At 40.8% G+C, this 27786-nt stretch overlaps 1 protein-coding gene across 1 annotated transcript in view; it reads left to right on the plus strand.

Moving 5' to 3' along the window:
* The window catches only part of SPATA16 (spermatogenesis associated 16), a 479311-nt gene that overhangs the window by 342902 nt on the left and 108623 nt on the right, over positions 1 to 27786 (plus strand). The gene's annotated exons all lie outside the window — the stretch shown is intronic.

Raw genomic sequence — 27786 nt, forward strand, 5'->3', positions numbered from 1 at the left:
TATTTAATTTATAAGAATTTTGACAATTACCCAATGACCTTCTAAATCAATTTCTTGATGGACAACTGAAATCTGATATTTTTTATGATACAAGATAGAGACTCAATTTTTCCTACCTAGAGCAGGGGAAGAAGAGACATTGCCTACCCAACTTCGTTTCAATTTAGATGCTTCAGTGTCAGATAAATGTGTTTCATGAATTAATGCAATATCAGCATTTAATCTAGCTAATTGTGTTAATACCCATTGTCTTTTAATAAGGTTATTTACTCCTTTAACATTCTAAGTTACAACTCTAAAAATAAACCATCAAATTGAACACAAACAGTTATTATGCAAACAGTATAAGAATTAGGATTATTTCTAAATGAAAGAAAGGAATTAGATAGGAAAAGATTGAGAAAGAAATTCAGGAATGTGGAGAGGGAGGAGAGAGACATAAGAAGACTATTGTAAGGTATAGAAAAGTGATAAAAGAGAAGGATAAAGGGGAGAAACAGGAAAGGCGAGAGCTGACGGAGAGCATAACACGGAACAAAAATACAATACAAGTCCAACATTTGACATTAAAGAAAAATGTCAAAAAGACATACCACAAAAAAACAATGAGATTGAGGATGGTGGAACCACATGAGGAATGCAGCACACCGGACTGAAGACTTCATGAGGACGCAGCAAAGAGAGAACGACATCCAGGCATACATGAAGATAACATAAATGAAAGGATCACAAAAACGCATCTAAAGAATCCAAAAAGAAATAATATTAACAGCGGGTCTCACAACGGAATAAAGCTGGAAGGAGGATATAACAGAAACCATGACATAAAATCACTTGAATATTCAAAATAATTATGCTCGAGGGATGTCTATAGATTCATCTCTACAAGAGTTCAGGAATTGTTGAAGCAGCGCTGGATCTTCATAATCTGTCGTTTTGTTGTTATAAGTTACTTTGAAGAGGCAAGGGTGGAACAAGCCACAACGAGCATTCAAAGAACAAAGAGCAGGCCTCATCTCCAGAAACTTCTTCCGACGATCCCCAGTAACTTTGGCGTAGTCTTGCGCTAAGAAAAGATTAGAGCCATTCCAAATAATCTTCCCTTTCTGTTTGGCAGCCTGAATAACTTTAAATAGATCTGTATATTCTAAAAAGTACAAGATAACACCCCTAGTCTTTGTTGAAGAGGAAATAGAAGAACGAGAAATTGGACCTCTGTGTAGGTAAGGAACTTGGTCAGTGACTACTTTAACTGAAGCAACTTTTTTTCTCAATATCCTCAACTTTTTGTTCAGTGTGTGACCAGTTATCTTCAAGATTTTGAAGATGAGAATTGGTTTCTGCCATGTAGGGTTTGAGTGAACTAATTTCCTCAAGTAAAAGCTCCAAAGAGATGGAAAAGGAAGTATTGGTGGGAGAGGGAGGATTTGTTTTCACTCGTTTTCCTGGTGTAGAAACAGAAGTAGAGGGTAATTTAGAAGAGATTTTAGAGCTTGGGCAAGAAGTTTGGGAGGAGGAGCTCTTCGTTGTAGAAGTGTCATTTGGTTCGTCTTCCATAGTGTCCTGTAGTACACTGAATGGATTAATATCCTCCAAAGACACGCTGGATGTATTAATTTGCTGAGAGTCATTCCAATTGTAGCGTATCTTTGCCATTAAAAAAAAAATGAGAGGAGAGAAGAATAGTAAAACAAGCTCTAAAATCTAAAATGGCGGTCAAAAACGTGTGTAGAAAATGCTAAGTTGAAATTCCTATAGATGACAACCAAAAATCAGCATACTATTAGAAGGAGTCCAGTAGTAACAGCATATGATCTTTTTTGAAGAGAAAGCACTGTTTTAAAATGTATTGTGGGGCAAAAAATAAACGGTATACATAGGGAGCAGTAGACACAACAAAATGGCGGCCGTTTCTCAGCCGCAATCTGCAAATGTTAAAAAAACCTAAAAACAACATGAATCCTCTTCCTCCAGCTATAAACAGAACTCTCATTTCAAGCCTCAAGCGCTTTTTAAGAAAATGTGGTGTTTTAACTTGAAGCAGGAAATAAGCAGTAGACAAGGGGGTTTGTGACAACATCAAAATGCCGGTCGCTTCTCAGCCGTGATCGGCAAAAAGTCTACGCATAGCAAGTTTCCTCTTACCCCAGTTGTCTGCAATGATGACAGAATCTAAACCTCAGGCGTTTTTGAGAAAACTGTGCAATGTTAAAATGTGATGTGAAGCAGGAGATAGGCAGAGAACATGGGGATCAGTAGCAACAACAAAATGGCGGTCGCTTCTCAAACGCGACCGTAAGCAGCAAAAATCCGAAAAACAACATGTTTCCTCTCAACCCCTTCATCCGTAAAGCTCTCATTCCAAGTCGCAAGTGTTCCGCTGTTGAATGGTACGGCTTTGAAGACCGGGTGACCGTTTTAATACCTGGAAGGCTACTGACGGAGCTCCTCAGAACGGCGGCCATTTCCTCTGGTACCTTAGCTACGCCCCCCCTTTTCTGGTGTTTTTACTTTTCAAATCTAGTATATTGCACATCTCTTTGCTGTGCGTGGCTGCTCTAAACGTTAATTAATAGTGAAGACTATCCATAAACATCATTGTAAAATGAGGCTCACTCAGGCTGTATTAAATCAGACATGGTGTCCTCATGCTCTGGTTTGCACCAACATTGAACATAGGGCTACAGTGTCACACCACTGGCAGTAATGTGCTATAAAATATACAATATTCATCCTTGGGAGGGGAATAACAGGTAGGTCTGTTATGGTAAGGAATGAGGACCGAGTGCACTGTTTGGACCTTCTGAAACAACGGCAGGACTCCGACCGGGTCAAACAGTGATTTTAAGAGTGTCACACCATAAGCCCCAAAGCAGAAACAAATTGTGTTAAAGTTTATTTATTACTGTTTTATTTTTTCAGCACACCTTCCTGAACTTATTGGCAGCAGCAGGGAGCTGTGCACTTTAAAATGCGCATGTCTGTTTGGCCGGCCATCGTGGGATGCCCAGCCAGACATGCTCATTTTAAAGCTCTCTAACCTAGCTGTTTTAGACAGCTGGATTAGAGAAAGCACGGGCTGCCAGTGCTCTTAGGAGCACTAAGAGAGCCTGCTCTATCCAATCCTGGTGCTGCTTTCATGCTGTGAAAGCAGCGCCATGATTGGGTAGTTCAGTTTCTTACATCGGGAGCTTCCTTCAAGACACCCGAGGGAGGAGGACGTCAACCTGTGGAGGTAAGTGAATGTATTTTATTTTATTTTTTGTACCCCCCATCGCAGCAACCTGGGTACAAGCTAGCTGCCACTGACAAACACAAGCTTGTAGGGGAATGAAGGTGAATTCAAGACTTGATTTCAACTACCAGAAGGCGTGAGGGCTTGGGAAATATTCAAACTGTGTAGCCTGTAGGAAAATGGAGAGATATCTGGGCTTAAAGCGGCCTATTAGAAGATTGGCGGGCCAGTACAAAGTCAGAAACTTGCAGGCTTCTTGGAAAAGCAAAACATTTCAGGACATCCTGAAAATATGAAAGGTTGGAAGAGCTGATGAAAAGTCAGAGTGTGAGTGGTCCATTGGTAACAGACAAATTTCAGGATATCATGCACCTCGGATAGGTTTATAGGTATGTGACAGAGTTGTGAGGTAGAAGGCCTCTAAGAAAAGGGAGAGCATAATACATTTAGGGCAAGTATGCGTGAGGTAGCCCATAAAGAGCTGACCCATTAGTCCCTGGCCCAGATAACATTTATATGAGCAGCAAAGGGGACAAGTTAGCTAAAGGGGATGGAATCCCATAAGAGCCACCAAGAGTCAGCCTACAATACCAGATGAGTAAAGCAACCAGGAGCAAGCAGCAGCGGAGAGGGCCTTAGGTAGAACCAAGGTTTGAGGACAAAGAGGTAGAGAGGTGTCGTCCCGAGGCCAGGGCAGCTGACTTCAGAGCACAGGGTTCACGGTTTGATCCCCGGCTCTGGCGGCTGCCCAGCTCAGCACCATGTTACTCTGGGCAATAGCTCACTAAATTTCCACGATGGCCCCCAGTACCTTGAGACCCGTAAGGGTGAGTAGTTCACCCTTTACAAATACAGATTTAAGGTGAAGCCAAATGGACAAAGTGGTGGCTCAAGGAGCTTAGCCATGTGAGCTATTTGCTGAAAACTGGGGCTAGGAACATGGACATGGGGGAGTCTACAAGGAACAGTTCTACAAAGTGCTGGATCAATTAAACCAGGGGAAAATGGAGGTAAAGTTCAACACTTCCACTGAACTTGAAAAATGTATCTTGGTGAGTCGACTGGCACACTGTTGAGCCTGAAGAGTTTTACATGCAGTGTTGAACTATCACTGTGTACTACACTTCAGCAAACAAATTATGTGCTGCTCTGAAACCAGAAAGGAGGCATATTTACTGATTGTCCTGCTGTTGCTGCTGTTATTCCCTGTGCTGGTGCGAAACAGGCTGCCTTGCACAACCTTACACCATGGCACAGAGGCGGGTGAACTAGTATGGTATGGAAGCATATCATTCCAGACAAATTCCTAGGCCTAGAAAAATCAAAGAATGATCCACATATTGGATGTGTTCTGTGCACTGCAGCACACATTCAAAAGGTTGTTTGCTGGCAAAATAAACACATTTGTTCTTGGTTAATTACCAGCTTCCTGTATGCTTTTAATGCAAAGTTCGGTCTGGATGACATAGTAGATCTAGTTTTTCATTGAACGCTATAGGTATTTGTTTCGACCCATCCAGCAGTGTTTAATTTGAGCCGGTGTTTTCCGGTGCACAGCACTGGCACTTAATCACCAACACCAGCACTTTTCATGAGTACCAGTTAAGGACACATTCATTTATGGTGAGATTTAGTGATTTACCCAGAATCACAAGATGTGGAGCCAACACCAAGACTTGAACCTGATTACCCGCTCCAAAGACGGCAGCTCTTGCCATTATACCACATCCTCTCAGCCCTTTCGTGCTAGGTGGTCGGTTCTGTTTTAGGTGACACTAACAGAAGAAATGGGCTGATGCAAGCTGCGCCCTGACGAGAAACCCGGCACGTATTTATTTTTACCAATTAACCACTGCCACCCAATGTAAACGCCCCAGTAATGCCCCTGTGATGCAAAGCCATGACACCCTACGCAAAGCAGTGCACAGGGGGTTTTGCACTGCGAAAAGGGCATCTTTCCAGCACAACAGCCTTTATGCTGGATAGTAAGTAGCATTCGTGACTACACATTTTTGCTATTTATCAATTTCGAGTGTAGATTTGCCCCTAATTATAGACATTCATGTCTTAATTCCCCTTCAAATCATGGTAGTAGTTTAGTTTATTGCACAGTTAATTAAAACCAATGTGATACAGTACACAATAAGGAAGTTAAAATGCTCATAAAAACATGCGTTTAAGATCAATTCTATACTATAGTGCGATAAGCATAAGCGATTCAGCATAAAAATTATTTTGTTTGCCGGCCTCCCACATTAGGACGTTCTGTACTTCTCATCCACTTTGTAGGCCTGTTAGTCTATTCGTGTTTCCCATAAAATTCATTAATTTTGCAACATAGATGATTCATCAATGTAACTTAAATCGTATGTCCTGTTTATAGATTATTCATGGGTCAGTTTTTGGTAGTTTTTTTTCCAATGCTTTTAAAAATTTCACGAAGCTGCAGCTCAGCTGAGGGTCCTGTGCTGAGAAGCAGGTTAGCACTGCACTCCTTCGTGTGCGTACCCCCTGTAGAATAAAATGGCGTTTCAGCAGGAGCTTCCTTTCTTCTTGCAGTTCTTCACACGAGCATAGCAGGTGCATCATGTCTTCAGCCCCAATGCCGCATAGCCTGCATAGTGTTCCTGCTTTCGATCTCAGCCAGTGAGGGAGGTGTAGGATACATGGTAACAGGCCCAGTCTGTAACTTAAAAAGGACAGTTTTTTCTTGTATAACCTAGACCGAGATAAGGCTGGGAGGCTTGTGTCAGGTATGTGTTTAATACCATCCATGCGTGAGATCTTTTTGATAGGGTGGCTTTATCCTGGACCCATGACTGAAGCTTGATCGATTTCTTCACCAGTTTGTTGACTGATTTGTGATCTGCAGTCAAATCATGGGGTGGAGCCTCATGCAACAGGATTATCATGTGTTAAGTTACTACTAGTAACTTTTTTATACATGGGTGGAGAGCTCTTCCACTGCAATGAAGATCTTACTATGGGAAAGTGCAGGGAAATTATTAAAGTTTATTATTTTCAAAAAAAATTATTAAAAATATTTTAATATATATGTAAATAATTGTTTCTTAAAATAGACCTACTAACATAATTTGGTATAATGCATTAACGAATCAAATGAGTTGTATATTAAATGATTAGTATTAATAATTAATTTAAATAGATGAATTTAATTTATAAGTAAACAAAATCTCACCCTCAATAAAATATTTATTTTGGCTTACTAAGAAGTAAATTGTGTTAGAAGTTATGTGTTGCTTTAATTTAGGTTGTTTTTTAATGTTTATTTGTACTTTTTAATTGAGTTTATTATTTAATTTTTAAATAATACAATTATTAATTTTGTAATATTATTCATACGCAATGCTTAAACATTTTAATTAATTTAACATTTGTTCCTATGGGATATTATTTTATTTTCATGTCTCCACGGTTATCTAAGGAAGTGTGTTGCAGTCCCTGTGAGTGGCCATGTGTGATGCGTGACTTGGTCCAAAGCTGGGCTGGAGACTTAGGGGTGTAATACCTCAGGAGAGTAGTTTGTGTATAGCAATTGTCTTACTCTTCTGTGGGTATTTGTTTGTACTAGCATGTCCCTAAACCCCTAGTTAAGTTTCCCTAAATCCCTCCCATTCAGTAGTAAGTATTCACCGTTTTCCCTACACCCCACTTGTGCTTCCCAGATATACTAGAAAAAGATATACTGAAATTTGTGGAACTCTCTAACGTCTGTGCAGAGAACTAGCACACAGAAAATGTAGGCAATGCAAAGGTAGAGTGTCAGAAATTGGGATACTGGTTGAGGGGGGTTGAAACCCTTCTCAAGCATCAACCACAATTCTTCACATGGTAAAGTCACAAGCAAACCCTAAATTAACCGTGGCTCAACCTTCTGGTAGCTTGTCACGCAGAGTAGTCAGCCTTAAGTCAGAGGCAATGTGTAAAGTATTTGCGCAATACTTCAAACACTAATACAGAGAAAGCGAACCATAAAAGGAGCCCATACCACATTTATCAAAAATAGAGTAATTTATCATTAAAAAAAGCAAGAACAAAATGACAAAAATCCAAATAGTAGATCCAGAGATATTCAATTTCAAGCATAGAACCTCGGATTCTCGTTCGATGGCCAACTAAACTTTGCAGGACAAATTAATCTTGTAACATTTTCTGGCTTTTTTCTACTAAAGACCCTGTGCAAAATGTTGCCTTTTATTTCCTTCGCTCTCAGGAAATACGTTAAGTCGCACTAATTCTCTCACGAATTGACTACTGCAATGCACTTTTTCTGGGCATAGATAAACGCCAACAGGTGAAATTGCAATCCCTTCAAAATGGCGCAGCATGAGTGCTGCTCAATATCCCCAAATACCAACATATCTCTGACATTATTTGAGAGCTTCATTGGCATCCGGTGAAGCAGTGCATTGAGTTCAAGGCGCTATGCTTGGTGCATAAAGCATTATATGGTGGAGGGCCATCCGACCTTCAGAATCTTTTTCAATGGCACTCCCCACAGCTGAATCTTAGATCGGCCAATAAAGGACTAGTCCAGGTCCCTAAAATCCAGGAGGCTAGATGGGGAGGTAGATGCCTTTCCTATCAAGCATCCACGCTTTGGAATGAATTGCCGATCAACATTAGGCTACAACCCACTAGACCATGGTTTACGAAAATGCTTAAGACCCAGCTATTCCCTCAATAGGAAAGAAGCTCTATCACTCAATTCTTAACACGTTTCCTTGCTCATCAAGCACCAAAACGCCTCGGCATTTGTGCGCTCTACAAATCCCTTACGTACTTACTTACTGCAGATTGAGCGGAGGGACATAACTCCTCCCCCTGTTGTTTCATTTCCGGTGACCGTCTCCACTATTTAGGTGATATGAAAGCCCAGACGCGCAGCGGACGTGCACAGTGGGTGCCCCGCTGGCACGCCGAAGGCACACCAAAGGCAAGCCCGTCTGCGCCCATCCGTGGCCGGAACACAGCCAGCACCATGCATGATGCCCAATTCCCCACCGATGCGGAAATTCCTTGGACCAGGGATGATCTGTTGGCGTGCAGAGGTAAACTTTGCCCTAGGGCACACGCTATAAACCTGGCCAGTGAAGTACTGCCCAGCATTTGCACTGGTTGCCACTCGGAGCTTGAGAACTCCACAGAGTACTTAGGGAACAGTGTCAGGGAATGCTTAAATAGAGGTGGGCGAAGCAACCATGCTGACATGATTAAGGCATGCCTAGTCAACTGTATATCTCTGATCAGGCATGCTGAGGACATAGGGCTCATTTTAGCAGAGAATGCTTGAGATGTCATGTTCTTGACTGAAACGTGGCTGAAAGAGGACAGTGTTTCAGCAGTGGCCTTAGCCGTTCCGCCTGCTTTTAAAGGGAGAGTGGGAAAAGGGGGTGGTAGCCATTATTTTTAAGGACTCTTGGGAGCTGGCTTCTTCTGCGCTGCTTAATATGGAGGGATTAGAAGGGCTTAATTTTTGTTTTAAAATTACCCGTTAACCTCCTTTTCTGGGCTTCTAATTTATAGACCTCCGGACTGTGCTCCAAACATAATTCCTGATCTCTGCAATTACATTTTCCCAGAATTCGTTATTGGATTCGAATTTTACTGTGTTATGGGATTTTAATCTACACGTGAATGACCCTAACTGTGCCCAGGCAGCTCAGTTTGTCTTATTCCTCTCTGGTGCCAATCTGATGCAACACGTTACTCTTCCCAGTCACAAGGCAGGGCACTCTCTTGACCTCTGGTTTTCCAACATCCCGTCCTTGATCACCGAGGTCCCTAGCCAATTGGTTTGGTCTGATCATTGTTAAATTCCATTCTTTTTTAGTCTGGATAAACCTGGTCAGAGCAGGAGTAACAGTTATTTTGTTAAAGAAGTTGGGAAAAATTGACAGCTGCGTTCCTAGATTCAGCTCTACAGGCCAGTCAACCATCAGTATCTAAAGATCCAAATGTGGATACTCTGGTGTGGATTGCTGCGGCTGTGGAGTCTATTGCCCCCGCAAGAGTTACAAGATTAACGAGGCATTCCCCCTCAGCCCCTTGGTTTTCTGAGACTCTTAGTGCATTCAAAAGCAGGTGTAAATGCCTGGAACGGCAGTGGAGGGTGAATTACAGTGAGATGGCTAAGGTCTCATATAAGGTAGCTTTGAAAGAGTTGCATAAATTGATAAAAGAAGCTAGGAGGGACTATGTAGCGAGTTGTATTCACAAGGCAGATAATTCCAGTAAAGAATTATTTAAGGTTGTTAACTCCTTTGCTGAAACCAAGAGAACTGGAGATTGTTGTGCAACCAGCCTCTCACTGTGTGAAAGTATTTCTGACTTTTTTGATAATAAAATTTGGAAGATCTACAATTCCTTCTCAGTGACAGTGGAGGCAGAGAAAACAGATGGGACGGGGTGTGGCACGCTTGAGCCTTCCCTTACAAATTTTTGTCCCCATCTCACAGCAGGTAGTGCTGACGGAAATCCAGAGATGCAAGTTGGTGGCACCGGAAGACCCTTGCCCCCCTAAACTGTGGAAAGTAATGGCTCACTCTCTTACCCAGGTGTTGACCCACATATGGAATACATCCCTTGCATCTGGCAACATACCAGACATTTGGAAACATGCCACACTTCTCCCCTGAGAAAAAAACAAATTTGGATCCAGGGGAATTGAGCAACTATCGACCGATCTCTCTGCTTCCTGCGCCAGCAAAAATGTTGGAAAAACTGGTGCAGCAACAATTGACCAACTTTATTGAGAGACAGGGCATTCTACATGATACCCAATCTGGATTCCTGTCTGGTTTTAGCACTGAGACAGCTTTATTAGAGGTGGCGGAGTCAGGAAGAAGGTCGGTGGATTCAGGGGAGTCAGCAATGCTGGTGTTCCTGGATCTTTCCGCTGCATTCGATATGATAGACTACACCTTGCTGGCTCAGAGACTCCAGGAGATGGACATTGGGGGCTTGGCAATAGCCTGGTTGAAGTCATTCCTTAACAATTGCTCACAGAAGGTCGTTTTGCAACCCCATCAGTCTGAACCGAAACATCTCTGGTGTGGAGTTCCTCAGGGTTCAGCATTGAGTCCACTGCTTTTCAATCTGTATCTGGCCCCACTGTTCTCACTGATAGCCAACTGGGGTGTGAAGACGATATCGTACACCGACAACACCCAGTTGGTTTTCGCCTTTAAAGAGCAGTCAGGGGTCTCCTTCATGAGTTTCAAGGGCTGTCTGATTGACATTGCCCTGTGGATGAATAAGAATGAACTCAAACTCAATGCTGAAAAAACGGAAGTGATATTCTTCGGCAAGGATTTGCCACCAGCACCAGACCTGTGGTGGCCGGCGGAAATGGGATAACCTCCTGCCCCTGCAGCCACTAGGAAAAATCTAGGCATAAAGTGGGAGGCCAATCTCTCTTTCTCGGCTCAAATCCAGCAGGTGGCAGCCACCTGTTTCAGCAAACTGAGAAATTTACGGAAATTTCTACATTTGCTGCCAGAGGATTGTCGGCAAATCATAGTCCACGCCACAGTGACATCCAGGCTGGACTATTCTAATGGCCTCTATTTAGGCCTGCCACTGTATCTAATCAGAAGACTGCAGATGGTACAAAATGCAGCTGCCAGACGGATTAGACGTGTACCATTCAATCATCATATCTCTCCACATTTAAAAGAGCTCCACTGGCTTCCGGTGGTCAAAAGAATTGAGTTTAAGGCGCTGACCTTGGCATTTTGAGCAAGGCACAGCAATTGTCCCAGCTATCTGAAACAACGGCTATGCTGCTACAAGCAGAATCGCTCTCTGAGGTCCAATTCACAAAATCTGCTCTTTACCCCTCGCTTTAAGAAAGCTCGCTTAGGTGGCAGATCTTTTACGGTCGGTGCTGCCAATTTATGGAAGTCCTTGCCAAGCAACTTTCGCCATATCTAATCAGCGCCATTCTTTAGGAAAGCAGTCAAGACCTGGCTCTTTAAGTCAGAGTAGGGGGATTAGGTCCCTGCTGTCGGTCTCTATCTGCATACTGCCTGCTGGTTTAGCACGGGGACACCTCTATTTGAGGTAGCTGTTTGCGCTTTATAAATGTCAGTATTGTTATTATTAAAACTTTTAGTAAAAAAAAGTACACAGCACCAACTGTAGGTATCTGGTTGCGCCGGTCCGGGACAAAGTCACAAGTTCAGGCCGACTGTGATGGAGCATGGGCTGACTTCAGGGACAAAGTTAGTCTCACTGAACAAGGTATCTTAAATCCTGGTTTTTGGAGTGTTGCGAGGATCCGCATCAATGATGCGTTGAGCAGCCAAAGCGATGCATCGGTTCTGGGATGTGGCGAGGCTGCAGTTCCAGGTCCTGCATCATCGTCGAGGAGCCATTTGACTAGGTATTGCAATGCGAAGTATGGCATTGAGAATGCACCGCACAGCAGAGGAGATGGATCCACAGAGCCTGGCAATGCACCTTAGGCCCCTTTCCATGGATTCAGGACCGGGGGGTGGCACCACTTTGCAGGGTAGACTAACATATGGCAGAGTCCAGGTGATGGTTCAAAGTTTTGAGGGCTTCTGTGCCTGAGGCTCTAGTCAGTAGGCCAGCCTTGGAGTCACTTTGGGGTTCCTGGGTTCAACAGATGGAGATCCAGGCATTATCACCTGGGCAAGAGGGCAGCAGGCAGCAGGTCAGCACAGCAGGGCAGCAGTCCTTCAGAGCAGCAGTCCAGCAGAGTGGCAGTTCTTTACGTAGCACAGCAGTCCTTCTTCCTGGCAGAGAATCCACAGGTTCAGAAGAGTCCTGAAGAGTTGACGCCTGAGGTCCAGTATGTATACCCAGTTTGGCCTTTCAAGTGGAGCAGAAGCTACCAACGGTCTCCATTTGAAGTCCCGAGGCATCCTGCCTTCCTTGTCCTGGCTCCAGACTAACTACAGGGGGTATGCAGCCCTTTGTGTGGAGGAAGGACATAGATTATTCAAGTTTAAGTAGGGCTGGACCCAGCTCCGCCCTCCCATCCTGCCAGTGATGGTCCATCTAGGCACACCTAAGCTCTCTATTGTGTGTTGCTGTCTAAGAAGAATAAACAAAGCCCTTCTGTCAGCTACACCCTGCCACGTTACCCAGAGACAGGCTACAGACACTAAGTGCTTATTTATGAGAGTCCTGCATCACTTTTGTAACACGTAAAGTTGCTCTCAATCCGATTTATGAAGCCACGCAAAGCCACTTTGCATGGCCTCATAAATATTCAGTAATGTACTCAGTTCCTGAGAGGCGTTGCATGGGTGTTGCAGTGGGTTTAACCCCCGCAACAGCCATGGATTTTGATGCTGCCCCCGATGTACAAAATCAATGGAACCTGAGGGTGCGCCATATCTGTATGCCTCCCGAGGTGAGGTGTAACGGAAAGAAATATGTTTATTTCTCCTCCTTTTGTCCCCTTTCTATGTGTGCTGCATTCTACAGCATACATAGAAAGAGGAAAACACCTCTTAGGATTGTTTTTGTGCAGGGAGGTGTCCCTTCCTGAACAAAAACAGTCCTGCATGCAATGTAAGGAACCTTCACCATGGTGCGAGGGTGCCTACATTGGCGCTAGACTTCAAAAACTGCGCCAGGCAGGGAGACAGGACAGGAATGCACTATATTGCATAAATATGATGCATTCCTGCTCTTTCACCCTGCCTTAGGGCAGTGCAGCAACGTGCCTTGCTTCGATGCCTTACGACAAAATCCCATACATGAGAGCCTAAATGGGTGAGGCAGGAAAATGACAACTTTCTAAAAGAAACACACAAAAGGTGATGGCAGGCTGCCTGGAAAAACTGGCAATCGCTCGGGGTAGCACTCCAACCAAATGTTCTTTTGCTCGGATTGTGTCGATGGCTTCTCAGCTGCTTTATTTAGTCGGCTCTTTAGCCTCCTTATTTCGCACTCTCACAATTGCGAGTGTGTGTCTCTGCCATTTTGTATTGTTTGTATGCCAACAATAGAGTTAGCTGGGAGAGATATTTGGAAAAGAAGATTTACCAAATGAAATCCTTAAAGATAATGGACCAAAATTTGTTTCATAGAAAATGGAAGACTTTCTTGTCCAAAACGGCATAAAACATAGGGGGTGCTCCTTGTACTATCCTGAAAGCAATTAAACCGTGGAGAGGGCTAATTGGGCAATAAAAGAGTGTGTGCAGTTGTAAATGCATGCAGGTATGAATTTGAAAGATGGTCTGCGAAAATTCCTATATCCCTACAGATTTTTTCCACATTCTGCAATGGGTAAAGCACAGTTGAATTATTCAGGGGTAGAAACGCAAACGCAGAAATATCATTTGGTTGGATGTATTGGGAAACAATTAGTAGTGTCCAATGGGAGTCTTAGAATTGTTTTTGCAGGGAAATGTTAGATTGAGGGGTATATACAAGTTCTCTGGTCTGCATAAAGTTGTAAAAGTGTTTTGTAATGTGATCAAGGTGAATGATGAGAAGATATGAATCTCAGTAGAGGTGTTTTTTAAGAGGTTGTGTATCATAAAAGTTATAATGACTGTCAGAATGTGTAGTGTAGTTCCTATAGTACCCCTGCAGGTCCTGCACTTTTGGAGAACATACACAGTGGGTCTGGTGGTAGACTAAATCTGTGCACCCCCACTGCGTATGTTAGCCGTGTTTGCATTAGCTAGCTCACAGTGCCACTAGAATCTCCTTTTATCAGAGAGATTTGTTTTTGTCAACCTCCGAACATAACAACCCTGATTCCTCAGACTCGTGGAAAAAATATACTACCTTTCACCCAGGCACTCGTGCTTGCTAATTCAGTCCTAGAGAGATGCACGGAAGAAACAGTTGAGCGTGTCTACAATAAGAATTAATTGCACCGTTGTTCTTCTAGTGTAAAATATATGTGGTGCTACACCTGTTACACAGTAGCAGAGATTTAGGATCAGCAGTACAGTGAATAAAAAGGAATAGTACAGTTCTACATTCTACAATAGTCATGAACATATACATGAAAATAAAATGCATTTATAAAATAAAGCGCATGCTCCTACAATGCCAGTCTAGATGTACCTAAGTGTACCTAGCATGTGAGTAGGTGCGAAAGAGCTAATAAGGCTAGGAGCCAAGAATCCTGCTAGGATTTAGTCTAACCCCATTACCTGAATAATGAGAGTGTGGGACCTTGTCCTTGGTCTCGAGTTGGACACCCCACAAGCGATGTTTAGACCACTGTCAGCTGGAGTGACTGCATGCAGGAGCCTCAGCGTCTCTGGTCAGTGTGTCGGTCAGTCTTGGTTCCCTCCAACTACTGATAGCAAGAGGTGCTGTATTTCTAAAGAGACCCTTTGTCCCTTGTGCGTGTGTTAGCCATTGTTTAGTATGAGGATGATGTAAGGGATAATCCTTGTGCGTAGAAAGGAGGAAGGTGAAGTATACCCCCTGGGTAGTATCCTCATATATTATTCATATGTGCTAAGGACGACGTCTTAGCAGTAATGATTGGGAAAACCGCTCCCTCTGCATGGAACTAGGTGAAAGGTTTAGTCCATAAAAGACGTTCAATGCTTATAAGGCGTTCTGTCCCTATAAGGCCTTCTATCCTTATGATGTGTTCTTGTCCTTATAAGTAGCTATGTCCCTAAAAGGCTTGTTCATGTGAAATGTAGGGGAGATGATGTAGGTAAAAGAGTACAATGTTCCCTGGACCTATATTAGAGTACCTATATGAAACATAACAAATGCTTCTCTCTGTGTTTCTCTGCACCATTATGAACTCTCTATTTTGATGGTGTCATGATATGTTATCTTTCGGTTTTTGTTTTCATGATGCCTTATCTTATTGTGTTTCATTATTTCTCTGTTCTCAAATTGGGAGATATGTGGCAGCAACTGAGTTATCAGTAAATGTAGAGTAGTAGAATTTTGGTGTGGGCATGTCAGGTTGGTAATGATCTGACTTGGCATTATATTCGGAGTCAGTTGAGCCTGGTCTGGAAATGCATAGCTGTGCGGATGAGGTGCCTTTAATAAAGAATCTGAGAATCTATTCTGAGCCTTTTGGGATCTTTACACATACTACATCAAACATCAAAAATAGAGCAACATTGATTTATTCCACGTATACTACATTTGAGAACCTGTAAATTGTTTGCAGTGGTGCCTTTTATCTTTGGAGATCACTGCTTGGAGTCTTAGCCAGGCAGGCACACCTCATATCACCAACAAATCTAGCATTATTTAAATTATTTAAATGTAAATACATTATCTGTGGTTCATATATTTGATTGCGTAGTATGGTGATGATCCCTAGGATTGTAGTTTTATTTTAAAAGCTAATGATAAGTTGAATCTCTGGTCTTTGGTGTACTTGTACATGATGCATTATTACATATGAAACAACTTGAAAATAATTCATTATTTTGGTGGAAACACCAAATGTGGATGTTTGTCATTTTCCTAAAAGTGTGATGGGAGGGGTTAATTTTGAAAATACAGATGGGAAGATTGAAACTGTAAAAAATGCACTAAATGGAGAACAAAGAGCATTCTACTGATTTGTTTTCTATTGCAGTGTAAATTGTGTGATTACAGCGGACCTTGGTAGGCTGAATAAACATAAAATGCCCTAAGTGTTCATTTAATGCAGTCTTCTTGCTGTGTGGATGAGGCGTTCATAATAAAGAACCTGAGATCCTTGTCTGAGATAGATCTGTACAGTGGCAGCAACTGGGCAGGCGCCCCTCAACACTGCAGCTACAGCTTAATAACTGCCTCGTGGTGAGTGCAGTGGTGCAGGTACTTCCAGGATTGTGTTGACGTTGACGGCTTCTCAGCTGCTTTATTTTGTTGGCTCTTCAACTTCCTTATTTCGCACTCTCGCAATTGCGAGTGTGTGTCTCTTCCATTTATATTGTTTATGTGCCAACAACAGTGTAAGCTGAGTGATATATTTGGAAAATAAGTTTTACCAACTTAAAGTCTTACAGATAAAGGACGACAATTTTTTTCAAAGGAAATTGAAGACTTTCTCAGCCAAAAAGGCATAAAACATAAGGGGTGCTCTGTACCATCCTGAAGGTAATGGAACTGTAGAGAGTGCCAATTGAGCAATAAAGGAGTGTGTGCAATTGGAAATGTTTTAATTCAATCTTATTGCGGTGTGGATATATGAGTTTAATAAACCCACCAGTAGGTTAAGGGTATTAGAACAAGGCAATAGGTAATGCATGGCAGAAATGTCAATGAAAATGTTGTTATGTTACTGTACTTTATACCACCACATATCTGAAAGTTGTACTTAAAAATAGTCCAATATATATGAGTTTTGGATTGCTGTTTCCAAAGTTGACATTAAAAAAAACTTTTTTTCATCTCATGTCATTGAATGTAATTTCAACTGCCTTTTTCTGTTTGATTAGGTTGTAAACATGGAAATCCGACCTATAATCAAAATAATTTTTTGAATAAATAGAAATTAAAGGGTGAGAATTTGAAATAGGGTGCCACACACATTTATCTCAGCCATTTCATCAAGAGAGATGATAGTAATGTATGTTTGCCATAGTAACAGAGATGAAGTAATTGATTAATAAACTAATCAGAAGCCATAGAAACCACTAACACTCATCTTCGTACAAATATACTAGACTTGCCCCATCTTGAACAAGGCACCAGTCACTGTGCGTAAGCCACCAACCCATGTCTACATATCTTGGGTTAGGTTCTGTTCACACTATGAACCTACATGAATTGGCCCTTCCAAATAAAGCTTGTTTTGTGTACAAAGTCTACATCTTCCTCCCAAATACTCAGCTACCAGTTTCATAGTCCTATGCTGTTCCCCTCCAGACAACCAATCTTGTCTGGGATAGTCAACCCAAAGTACGAAATATACCATATTAAGTATTCAAGATCATCTTTGGAGATACCATCTTGAGCAACCCCCAGCACCACCATGAATATGATGATCTATGTGGTAGACAAATCTGGTTGTGTTTAACATTCAGTTTTGGTGTAACAACATTGCATATTCTATTGTGGGGCTTTGTCACAGGGATCTCCAGAATTCCCCCCGCCATATTAGAATGGCGGGCGGACCGCGGCGGATGGAAAGACCGTCTGCCGCTTTTCCGCCCCGGTCGCCTTGCGGCCGGGGGGGAAATGTTTAATATGGTGGCGGTGTCTATTAGACACCGCCAGCCATATTAGCATGGGCTTTCAGACCTGCCTCTTCACTCTGGGGGCCCCCTGCGAGCACCCAGAGTGAAGGAGGGGTGGGGGTTGCACACTGGGGGGTACCTGTGGTACCCCCCTTCATTTGCATAAACAAAGCAGCAGGCACCGCGCAGTGCCTGTCGCTTTGTTTATGCAAATGCTAAAAATGCAGGATGTGCCCGCCACTGTGGTGGGCACATCCTAATGCCCCCCAAGGGACCCCCGCCCTTATGGCGGGCGGTCCTAATCCCGCTAGGTCCGCCCATCATCCTAATAGGCCCCTTGGAGTCCACTTCTTTGTCCTGGGTATAAGAGCGAGCAGGTTCAGTCCTTCAGGGTTTTTCTCAGGTCATAGACAGCGCAGTTCTAGTCCTTTTCTGAGCTTTTGCAGCTCCAGAAAGTGCTCTAAAGAGAGTGGGCCTTTTTGAACCACATTTATGGCTGATAGTAGCATGTAAATCAGGGTGACTCCTGGCATCTCCCTAACCAATGGAGTAAAAGTTCTGAGGAGCATCTCTACCCATGTTTTGGCAGTTCCTGTTTCCCCTACTGCAAACAGAGGAGACCTTACTCCTAAAATTCAAGAAGAAACTGCCTCTTTTGTGGTCACCCAGAACTGATCCTGGAGGTAGCTTTATATATATATATATATATATAACATCGGAAGCTACACATAAGGTGCACCTGACAAATGTATTGCCTCTTGCTTCACTAATGGCATTGTTTTCAGAACTAAGGTAAACGCTCATGCATATTAATAAAAAAGCACTTTTTTGATGTTTGCAGAGCGTGTATCATGTTTTTACATGTTTAGTGCATGTTTAGTGCAAGATGACTTGAAAACTAAAAGTGTTCTCAAAGATAGGTTTTCTAGGACACCTTCTTTGTTTGTATATCATTACTTTAGTTAACGCAAGTATACCCATTTTGCAGCTTTCTGAATGTTCCTGCTCTGTCAAGTGAACAGCAGTCCCGGTATTAGGGACTTGTAGACACGTTAACAATATCAATCAGTGATAGACCAATTTAAACAGGTATAAAGGGGGCGCATAGGCAATTTACTCCTGTTCAGCAGGGGCAAAGGTGCGTAGATTTCAAAGACCATAAATATGGAAAAACTGGATGACGTTGCAAAAAAGGCAGTTTTTGTAAGGGAAAATATTTTAAAAGTTTGTTTGATGGGCATCAAACTGTTGGCGGCCTTCTACTAAACTTTTAATACCTTGAAGTGATCTGCTGTAACAAAGTTTCTTTTCACTGTACAGAGATGACTGCTTGACAGACGGTAGTTCGTATGCCTAAAGTGAGCCCTTTGTCATTTTTACTGACCATCTGGGGACAAGGTGTTGGAGTCTGGAGTGCTGATTTAAATTCCTTTCAAAGTTTTATATTAAATATTAATGTAAATTGATTTTCTATATTTATTTTTAAATATAGAACAAAATAAAAACTGCTCCAGATCTATTAACTTAATTGTGTTTACATTTATAATTAATATAAATATAGTAAATTAAAAATATTTTTCTGATGCTGAAATAAAAAACAAAATACTCATTCAAAGTAGTAGCTTTTTTACTATGCATTACTTATTATTAAAAGTTGTGTATTAAATTAATTACAAGAAATTTATTTATAGTTTGTTTGTTAACATTTTATATTACATTAATTTATAATTTCAAAGAAGGTTGCTAAAATATGTAATAATTAAACTATATAACTGCATTTGTTTTAGATATTTTGCAACAATAAGACTATTTATTTATATTTTAAGTATTTAAAATAATTGTATTGAACATATTTTCCTATGGGGTTTTATTTTAGGTCCTTACCTCCATTTTTGTTTATGGGATCGTGTTGCAGTATCAGTGGTTGGTTATGTAAACTGCTGGACTTACTATTATTTCTTTTTTGGCAGTAGTAACTTACACTCATAAATTTGGCCAACACCCTTTTTCAAGCGATGAAGATGTGTAAGTCTACACTCCTAAGTAACTGGACACCAGGATTTTGTGAATAGCAAAACTACATGTTTAACCTACTCACACGTAAGTTTCTTTTGTGAATAGCCCCTTGCAAATCAGATAAGATGGTGGTCAAACAGCTATTGTATTTATCAATGGATAGTATTTTTCTGATGCTGAAATTAGAAAACAAAATTCCCATTCAAAGTAGTAGTTTTTTTACTTTGCATTACTTATTATTAAAAGTGGTGTAATAAATTAATTACAAGTAATTTATTTATAGTTTGTTAACATTTTGTATTACATTAATTAATAGTTTCGAAGAAGGTTGCTAAAATATGTCATAATTAAACAATATAAATGCATATGTTTTAGATATTTTACAAAATTAAAATTATTTATTTGTATGTTAAGTATTTTAAATAATTGTATTTAACATATTTTCCTATGGGGTTTTATTTTAAGAACTTACCTCAGTTTTTTATGGTATCTTGTTGCAGTATCGGTGGTTGGTTATGTGTCCTGCTGGACTTACTATTATTTCTTTTTTGGCGGTAGTAACTTACACTCATATATTTGGCCAACATCCTTTTTCAAGGGATGAAGACGTGTAAGTCTCCACTCCTAAGTAACTGGACAACGGGATTTTGTGAATAGCAAAACTACATGTTTAAAGTACTCACAAGTAAGTTTCTTTTGTGAATAGCCCCTTGCAAATCAGATAAGATGGTGGTCAAACAGCTATTGTATTTATCAATGGATAGTAGAAGGAGAATTATGGGATCAACCAGTAATACGCCATGCAACCATGACATGGCACTCTTGTAATTTAAATTACACTGTTGCAAGTAACTGATATGTACCAGTAAGGAGTCTCAATGCACAATAAGTATGAGGAAAGGTACCTATATGAATAATGTATGCTGTAATTGTTGTAATAAAAATAAATTCAATAGAAAACAAAAAAAATAAGACAAAATAGCATTCTGTCAAGGCCATGACCAAATGAGCAGTGGGAAATCCAAAACTTGCCCAAGGCAATTTAAATACTATAAATAGTAGAAAGTGATATGACTCCAAAGAGAATTATAGTGATATGTCAAAGCAGCATAAACCCTCTACATACAAACTGTTTGAAATGGGATTCTTGGTTTGCTGAGGTATTTACGCCTGCCTTGCAGAAACTACCACTCTAGTCAGGGTAAGTTAGTTACACAATAAGATAATCTGTGCTCACTCTGGTAGCTTGGCACAGAGTAGTCAGGCTTATCTACAAAGGCAAAGTGTAAAGTTTTTGTGCAACACACACACACACAGTAACACAATGAATACACCACAAAAAGCCTCCACACAAGTTTAGAATAATAGAGAATATTTATCTGAGTTAAATAAGACCAACATGACAAAACTCCAATCAGAAGAAGTCGAGATATGAATGTTTAAAGATTAAATGCAAAAAAAGTGTGTTGAAGTCACTATCAGTCAAAAGGTTACTTTAGGTCATGAGGGGCCGGTGCAAATCCAAAGTTCAGGCTGACCGTGATTGACTTCAGGTCGACTACAGGACCCCGAGAGGTCCCGCTAAAGAAATACTTTCGATGAAGCTTTTGTCAACATCGAGAGTCTACTGAGTCATCATTGAGTTGAGCAAAGGGTGTCCTGCATTGTCGTCAAGCTCTGCTGAAGTTAATGCAATTTGCCATTGTAGAGTGTGCAGAGCATCAATGTCAAGCCACGCAGGATGTGGAACCGCTGTCATCGGGCAGCCTCTGGGCCGCATCGAAGGGCAATGCAGGAGATTTTCACACGCAGTCAATGCTATGTGTAGGGTTTTGGAAACAGCTGCAGAACCCAGTTCTGAATCCCAGAGCTTGGAGGGGACAAATCAGGCAAGGGTAGGACTCACAAAAAGCAGAACTTCATGAAACAGGAGGCAAGACAGCAAGAAAGCCTTAGAGATCGATTGAAGGGAAAGTAAAGTACTTCCAGCAGAGTAAGGGAGCAGCAGGCAGCAGAGCAACAACCAGAAAAACAGTCCTTCCAGAAAAGCAGTCCAGTTTAGTCCTTTAAGCAGCACAGCAGTCCTTCTGACAGATGTTCAGTTCAAGATCCAGAAGTGTCTGGTTTTCGGGGGTCAGAGACTCAGTACTTATACCCAAACGTGCTTATGATGGAGGGGGGTGGACTCCTAAAGATCTCTCTGAAGTGCACAAGGATCCCTTCCAACCTAGTCCTGTCTGCCAGGCTACTTGTGGGGGTAAATCAGTGTTTTGTGTGTGGACAGGACCCTACCAATTGAGGTGTAGGTGTCAGCCTCTCTCATTCCTCCTGGCCCAGAAATACCCATCAGAATGCAGATGTGTGATATAGGGAATGCAGCAAAGTGTAGCTGTCTCCCAACCCATACATATATTGGAGACAGGCTGTCAGGCATAAAGAGCAGTAAGTACAGAGAAATATCCACTTCCTAAAAATGGCATTTCTAAAACAGTAATGTTAAATCCAAGTACACCAGTAAGAGGGATTTATCATTACCATTCCAAACATATCAGACATGAAAAAGCTACTACTCTTTGATCAGGAATTACTGCTTAAAAGTGTATTAAGGAATTTCCAATGCTGGCCTATGAGAGGGGTAGGCCTCATAGTAGTGAAAAACAAAATAGACATTTTGTCACTACTAGGTCATGCAAACCAAACTTACTTGGCACCCTGCCCTTAGGGCTACTTAGGGCCTACCTTATGGGTAACTTATATGAAAGAAAAGAGGGGATTAAGGCTTGGCAAGTAATTTTAAATGCGAAGAGGTAGTAAGCTGACTACACAGCCACTGCAGTTTCAGACCTGAGACAGGCTTGAAAGGCTACTTCTATGGGTGGCACAATCAGTGATGCTAACCACTAGTATCATTTGAAGTACTGTCCCTGGGTACATGGTATACCACTTCACAAGGGACTTACCAGTACAACGGATATACCAATCAGGTATACGCCAACGTCATCATGTTTAGAAGAGTGGTAAAGTGCTCAGAGTCCTAAGGCCAACAAAACGGATCAGCAAAAATGAGTTGCAAAAAGTTGGGGGATCAACCACCCAAGAAGGACAGGTCTAACACAAAAATACAGGCTATGGTTGACAAATTTTAAGGATTTGGGAATGCTATATAAGTCGCTTGAATGACCAGGTACAAAGTGTGGTGAAAGAGCATATTGGACATCCTACAGATATTACTGATAGGTCAATCTAAAGATCTGAAAGAAAATTCAAACAAATGTTTTTCTCCTTGGGTCACATGACCACACTACCTACAGTGATTAACCCTGCTTTAGTTGAGACCCTTTCTTAGGTGAGCCTAATATGTACAATAGCCAAAATCCATGTGGCCACACTCAAGATAACCTGGTGTTTCCCAATTGCCTCCAGCTCTGAGTTTCAGATGAAATGTGGCTTGGTAATTCTCCCAGTGCATTGTGGTAAATGTAGGCCATTTATGCAAAGTTGCAGTTGATACAGTAGGGCAACACTTAATAGCTATTTTTTAATGTCGCTTATTATTATTGTCAATATATTTATAATTTTAGCTCTTGACACGTGTTTCATGCTTGGGAAGCTCATCAAAGGAGCTCAGCAGGTGATGGATATCAAACGTGTCTACTGCATGACATTTAAAAGGAATGTCTCCTTAGCAATTCATGTAACCGCTTGTTTCTATGAGGGGCATCCTCTACAGTGCAATGAACCACATTTAAAATGAATGCATAAAAGCCATAAAAATGAATGAGGATTAGAAATGATCAAAGAAAGACTAGAATACCTACAGATCCTCAACTGGGGGCAGACGAAACACAATTTTATTCCCACCTGAGCCTAGGAAAAGCCATATCACTAAAGTGGAAGAGGGCAGATAAAAATGGGAAGACAGTGGACACCAAGGTTACCGTGAATAGCGAGCACTTTAAAAAATGTTATGAATTTTAAAATAATGAATTATACATCCGATTTAAAAGAAAATGAAAAGTGGTTTTTGTGCGAAAATAAGTCTCAGTATAAGTGCAATTTTATTGGTGCCGGCTTGTAACGTTTAAGTGTATGTAAGATTTTAATCTATAATGGATTATTTTGTACATGTTTTATCACCTTTTATAAGAATATTTTAAACTTGTGGTATTGCTTCTTGCTCTTGTTTAAAGATTACGATCATAATAAACATAGCTTGGACTTGACTTGAATAGCGAGCACAAATTTCAAGGGAATGCTGTTGACTAACAAAAAATGTGTAAGTCAAGAACTCTTCCATTAGTGCCTCAGAGAAGAGCAGCTGGGCCTTCTAGGTAAGTCTGTAAGTTCTGATGACCCCCTGCCCGATATAGTCCAACAAATACTTACAGACCTGTTGATTGAGAAGGTAGCCTTCAAAATCCTCATGGTGAAAACCCGATGAAAGGCAGTGAGGAGTGGAAGATCATGAGGCTCAAGCCAGATATGCGTGACATTGCAGACCAAAGACTGGATCATATGGGAAACAACAATAGAAACACGCGGATTAGTATTGTGCACGGACCTCAACGTAGAGAAGAAAGAGATGTTTTTAAAAAGCTTGAGTATATCTGGATATATGAACCAGTCGAGGAATTATGAAATCACACAACCTTAGAAGAAACCTGAAGGTGCAAACTAAGAAGTGATGCAATCTCAAGAATTGAGCTGTAATTGGCTCCGGAAAAGAAAATCAGCTGCAGTTTCTGAATAGCAATAAGGATCTAGTGACAAAACATGAAGGCAGCCGCGACCTGAAAACAGATTTGAATAGTTCTTTACCTTACAAGCCTGAAATGATGCCTAGCTGTCACCTATAATATAATTGGCCAGGCATTAAGGCTGAAGATATAAATGTGTTCTAACTAACAGAACCCCATGAGCAATAGGCACAACAGCCTCTGAAACTCACCTCTCTAATAAAGTGCGGCCTCCCACACCTATATTTAACGACTATCACAGGCTAGCTCAGAAAGGTGTTAAAATAAAGCTTAAAAACGTACTGAAAAAGAGTGCATGTCATCATATTGTGGTTGAAACACGGAACTAAAAATATATCGCATCCACTTTTTCAACCAATATTACATCGTCAAGGCATGTACATATTTACTATTCTTAACTCTATTAACTATAGTAAATCTGTTAACTCTATTTCTAACTCTATTAACACAAACTCTATAAACAAACTATGGGGCAGATGTATCATCATTGTAATTTGCGAGTCCTTAACCCCTTAAGTGCTGCTTCGGGGCGCTGGCCGACGGCAGCACTACCTCCCCAGTGCTGCGCACGACCATTGGACGTCCATTCAGCACTAGTTCCAATGGACAGCGCAGCACTGGGGAGGGATGTTTACAAGCATCTATGAGGTTAATAGCGAATTTTACCTATTCGCTATTAAGGACTCGTAAAATGCAAATAATAATTGCGATTCCTACATATTCCTTAATTGTGAATCGCAAATTACAATTCGGAATTAGGGAATACCTAGAGGCTCATAAAAATGAATGGGAAGACATTCACAATTTGCGAGTATCCAATAGATACTCGCTAATTACGAATGCAATTTCAAGGGTGCAAGGGTGTCAAAAGGACACCCTGCTGCACCCCTGAAATATGCATCTGTGCACATGTGGCACACATATGAGCGGCACATGGCACTTTGAAAAATGCAAAAAACTGATGGGCATATTGCCAAACAATGGCGATAATTATCGCTATTGCTTGGTTAGAGACAAAACGTTATCGCCGACCTGTGGCCATTTTTATCGCAGACAAACCTTGGTATTACCAAGGTTTATCGCAAATGCGATAAAAATCGGCCGCAATGCATGAATATTGCTGAAAAGTCCGCGATATTCATGCATTACTGAGCTAATGCTCTTTGCCATGTTATCCACCTCCTATTGGATAACATGGCTAAGAACTGCTCAGGGCAGGTGTTAGGTTTTGGAGATATTCGCGCTTAGCGCGAATATCTCCAAAAGTTGGTAATAGGAGATAGCGATGTTAGCGACTGTTTCCAGTCGCTAACATCTTGGCACACCCACTTTGCATGTCATTATTGATAAATGTTTCTGACATGCAAAGTGGGGCCCAAGATGGTCGCTATCTCCTACTAGCTGTCGCTAACTGGTGTTAGCGACAGCTAGGTAATAGGGAGATAATTTTATCTCCGCTTTCTTGGCTTTTAAAGCCAAAAAAGTGGAGATAAGCCCCCTTGATAAAATGCCCCTGAATTTTTCAAGGAAATCACTAATTTGCGATTCCTTAAGGCCAAATCGCAAATTTCGGGTGTTTCCAGAATTGCATTTAAGAAATCACAATTTGCGATTCCTTAAATACATTTGCAAAATAGTTAATTGCAAATTGTGTGAATCCTTATTTTGCAATGGCCTTTTGGGATGAAACATCCCAAAAGGTTTTTTCCCGTTTCGCAAATGGGCCGTTTCTGAGAATCGGCCCGTTTGGGAACGGGAAAAAGGCTTGATACATCCGGCCCTATGTTAGGTCTATTAACAATCCTTTTACTCACTTATTTATAGTTAGAACACCTGACCATAAAACAAATGTTCCTAAGACCAAAGAGTGTTGTTTTACTTATATTTTATTTTGAAAAAAGGGGGTTATATTTTATTATTAGAATATCAACCGATTTTTTGAGAATTTTCAAAGCAGAATTTTAGACCTTATGTACAACTAACAAATCATCATTATATAAACACAACAAAACTTTTTCAATAGAAATCTTTTTTAGACTTTATGAACAACATATAGAATATATAAAAGTTTTCAAGCCTTTAACAAACCAAAAAATGGATGATATTTACTTTTGAATAGCTTTGTAAATATATGACTAGGTTCTAGGCTTCATTGTAAATCAAAAGTGATTACATTGTAGATATAATTTGTATGTTCTCTCTTTGTATTGTTTGTAGATATGTAAATAGTGTGGTTTGTGAGTAGTATGACTGAGTGTTTTGTATTATATGTTGTTCATAAAGTCTAAAAAAGATTTCTATTGAAAAAGTTTTGTTGTGTTTATATAATGATGATTTGTTAGTTGTACATAAGGTCTAAAATTCTGCTTTGAAAATTCTCAAAATATCGGTTGATATTCTAATAATAAAATATAACCCCCTTTTTTCAAAATAAAATATAAGTAAAACGACACTCTTTGGTCTTAGGAACATTTGTTTTATGGTCAGGTGTTCTAACTATAAATAAGTGAGTAAAAGGATTGGCAGCACATGCAATCTCAGTTGTTGTTCAATTGCTTGTGGCAAGCAGTGCTGTTGGGAGCCCAAACCCAGTAGTTTTGTTGTTTAGGTCTATTAACAAGGCATGTGTATATTTACTATTCTTACCTCTATTGACTATATTAAATCTATTAACTATATTAACTAATGATATAAGGTCTGTTAACTAACACTATTAACTATGCTTAACTCGTCTTTACTATTCTTAACTCTACATTCACTTAATACCGTGGTAATCACTATAGTTCATGTGATATTTTTGTAGGTCGATGTTTTGACAACAATACAGGGGTAGAACTCCAATGAAAACGTATATAGTCAAACATAGGTTCATTGTGATATGTACATATACTTCATTCATTTTCTCAAAGGTATAGAAATTTAGGGTCAAGTTCAGCTGCCCAGTTCATTATCTGAAAGGCAAAATCTCCTACACTTTGTGCAAAACTAGCCAGACCAGGGTATTTAATAGTATGCTCCCATCTTCGTTAGGCTTGTATACTCCACTGTAGTGTTTCCTGCCCTCAGTATTGCCCCACCACGCATTCTCTCAGCTGAAGCCTTAATAAGCAGCGGCGTAGCTTAGTCAGTATGATTGGGGGAGGAGGGGGTAGGTTCAGATCCCCCAACAATCCCACTGGGACATCTTGTTAAAACACATTTTACGAGAAGTAGGAAATGAGGGGGGCTTAAAGGGTCAGTGGAAAGAGAGAGCAGATTGTTAGGGGTACTCAAAACCCAATATTTTTCCAACTAACAAACATAAGACTTCAAAACATAGACGAGAGAGAGTGTGTGTTTTTCTCAGTGTGGGCATGTACAAATCCCAGGTGAATTTGTACAGACACTTCACATTACCCGACTGAAAGCACTTGTACCCACCTATTTACTACACAAAACATTGGATCACTGAAATAATATCAAGGGACAGAATATCGACTTGCAAAAATATCGTTGACAAAAGATCGACAGACAGAATATCGAGTTTGTATCTACAAACAGGTAAGTACAAAAATATCGAATACAAAATATTGTTTACAAAAATATAGTTTAAAAAAATATCGACTTT

The sequence above is a fragment of the Lissotriton vulgaris genome, chromosome 11 (genome assembly GCF_964263255.1).
Source record: "Lissotriton vulgaris chromosome 11, aLisVul1.2, whole genome shotgun sequence".
Taxonomy (NCBI): Eukaryota; Metazoa; Chordata; class Amphibia; order Caudata; family Salamandridae; genus Lissotriton; species Lissotriton vulgaris.